We start from the raw sequence: 3,366 nt of genomic DNA on the forward strand, positions 1-3,366 counted from the left end.
ATACTAAAAGAAATAGATCTGGTACAAAAGGCATTTTATCTTGGAGATGCAATAAAAAAAACAAGGCATGGGATAAAACAAATAAGTATCTATTTTAAGGCATTGTGCTAATTTCTAGACAGAAAACAAAGTTCTTGTCTAAAAGACACTTGTTTTTAGAAAATATTAAAAAAAATAAAAGACACTTGTTTTTAACTAGCTTGGAGACTAGAATATAAAAGGTTACTTTGCATTCGCTTTTTTTCATTTATTCATTCATTCTACAGGTATATTTGAGTGCCTATTTTATATAAAGTAATTTGTTAGATTCTCACTTGGCCCAAGAGATGAAAAATGTATGCTTTTTCAGAAAAATTAAAGAAAAGAAAAAAACAACTTTGCTTTTGGGTTATTTTCTTGTTAAGGGTTGATTTAAGACCCTGAGTAACATTGTGTGGTTTAATTCTTTCTCCAGATTTCTTCTATTACTCTGGCCACTACAATAAGCAGGGTTTTCCACTGAAATAGCTCCTTAAGTTCCAGAAACCCTCTTTAGACATTTCATTTTTCCTAGTTCATGAAAAACGATTGGCTACTCTTGGATAGAAGGAGGGATGACAACTAATTCCCAAACCCCGTGTCCATGGTACCAGCCTTGGAGAACCATTCATATTCAAGCCACAATTGGTTTTGAAACATTTAACCGTTTTATCTATTTTCAGTTCTTTATCCTTTACATTCTGTCTAAATGGATCTGAGGAACAATCCTCATATAGTACATATCAAGAATGGAGATGGAGACATGATTTCTCTTTAACAACAGATTTTGACTTAACCTTTAAAAATCGCCTCTCAGTATCAAAACCTGGTCATGGAAGGACTTATGTATGGTGGAATATGGTCAGTGAATGAAAGTGGCTTAACAATTTACCATGCTTAAATTTTAAGAGTAATAAAAATGAGAAATAATTGGCAAAAATTGGAAGAAAAAATAACAAACAAAAAATTAAAAACTCAAACCTTAAAGTCCAGGCCCCACAGGGGTTTGACCTTTTCTATTTTTAAATCACTCACAGAGGGTGGGATAGGAGGAAGAGTGAAAGAAAAGGTCAAACTTGTTTCTAAGGGCAGCCTGCCTATTTTTGGATTGGTCTTTAAGTTTTTGAGAAACACTCTTGGCTGAATGATATTATCAACTAAATCTTGGGTTAGATAATGTGATTTATCAATTTGACCTCCATCATAAAGTAGTGTTAAATCTAAAAGCAAAGTTCATTGTAAAGGAAGAGAACTTTATAGTTTACTGTAATTTACAATACTTTAAAACAATATATACTTGAGTTTACATGGCAAGCCATCAATAACATGCATAAATGGAGAAGAAAATAAATGTGGAGGTAGCACATTTGAGGATTTGGGATGATATTTCTGATTTTTGCTTTGTACAGTTTAATTTTGCCATCAGGTACATCTGTAATGTTTGGCTTTTCATATGTGGTATCAAATGGACTAAGTTATTTACCGATAACTGAGACAAATTGGGGTATTTTTTTCTAATGTAAAATAAAAGCTAATATTTTGAAAACATTTTGGTGTGACAACTTCTGCATCGTCTCTTCACATGTTATTCCCCCCCCCTCCCCCTTTACTAATTTGGGTGATTAATAAATTATTTGTGGTCTTATAACCAGACAAACAGTGGGTCCATGCTGCCTGTCTACTCAAGCCACTAAAGCAGAGACAGGGTTGGGTCATATATGAGTGTTTATTCCCAAACTGCTGGCACCAGCAGTATCAGAGCAGCAGGTCAGCCACAAATCCGCTCTGCAGCTCACCGTAAGTCGGCAGCTTATATAGGAAAAGCACAAAGGAAAAGTAGGCAAAAGGACTAGGGTTCTTCAAAGGGCTTAGTGGTGTGCAAGGGCTGGGGTTACATAGGAAAATAGCCAAAGGGAGTGCCAGATGGGCAGTTAACAGGTAAGCAGGTTTACAAAGGCCTGCAGGTATGGAGAAAGAGCTGGGGATTTTCAAAGGGCTTGCACTCTGGTTTCTGTAACAAATCTTTGTTAATCTTTCCATAATAGGCAGCACCAAATGGAGGTGGGGTGGAGTGGGGGAGGGGGAGGGAGGAGAAGTGTTGCAACTCCAGGTCAGTTCCAGCCAGGGTAGAAGTGCCTTTGCCATTTAAAAAAAATAGTTAACAGAGCATGATTAAGATTTCTTACAATACTAGCTGGTTCCCCACATTGTATTTCATTTCACCACTGCTGTTTATCTCAATCTATGAGATTAGTTTTCTATCAATTAAGACTTGTCAGAAAGATTAAAGTAGCATATTCCTTTAAGTTCCTCACAATTATGGTTATGCCACAACAACAAATAATATATTGCTACCTGATTCTCTAGAACTGGCTCACCTCTTAATTTATCCCTGGAAATGATATTCAGGGCTTTTATAATGCTATTAGAAACCTGGGGCACAAAATTCATGCACTGGGGTGGGTGTGGGTGGTGTCCCTCAGCCCAGCCTGCACTCCAATCTGGGACTACTCAGGGGATGTCCAACTGCTGGACATCCCTCTCACAATCTAGGACTGCTGACTCCTAACCGCTCACCAGCTTGATTCCCCCTGATATCTGCCTGCCAGTTTGATCACCCCCTAACCACTTCCCTGCCGGCTTGGCTTGATTGGCCCAAATGCCCTCCCCTGCCAGCCTGGTCACCCCAGTGGAAGCCATGCAGAGCAGCAGCCTTGAACTTCTCCCACCCCAGTGGGGCTGAGGAAATTCCAGCGGCAGGCACACCCTCGGGGACCCTGGCAGCAGGTGTGCAGAGCATCCGCCAGAGAACTGCAGGAATTGAGGGTAGCTGCATGTAGCAGCAAGCCCTGCCCCCACTTTGTGTGCCACCATGTTATGATGGCATTATGGTGTGAGGGTCAATTTGCATATCACCTCTTTATTATATAGGATTATCCAGCCAGGTCATGTCTATATGAAGAAAGCCTACCATTACCAGCATAACAAAATGGTTAAAACAATACATTCTGCAGGGCTCTACAGATGGAGATTGTTGTTGCAGTCCAGTGCCAAGGGGGTGAGAAGGTCTCTTTTGGTTTGGGCCCTATGATGTTTCTGAGTCATAAAGACAGTAATCCTAAGGAACAAGGCCCCTTGGTACTGTTGGCAGCAATATGAATAAACAGTACCCCACATATCAAAAACTAACCAGCCAACATCTTAATATGTCCATTACTATAAGGGAGGAAGAAATTATGAGCACAATTTATATTTTAGTTATTAGTTACTTAAAGATGATAGCTAGAATACCCAGAAAAGTCAGACATTCACTACAAGTTACAGCAGCAACTTTTAGAGAAAACATTC

The sequence above is a fragment of the Pipistrellus kuhlii genome, unplaced genomic scaffold (genome assembly GCF_014108245.1).
Source record: "Pipistrellus kuhlii isolate mPipKuh1 unplaced genomic scaffold, mPipKuh1.p scaffold_m20_p_16, whole genome shotgun sequence".
In the NCBI taxonomy this organism is placed as follows: Eukaryota; Metazoa; Chordata; class Mammalia; order Chiroptera; family Vespertilionidae; genus Pipistrellus; species Pipistrellus kuhlii.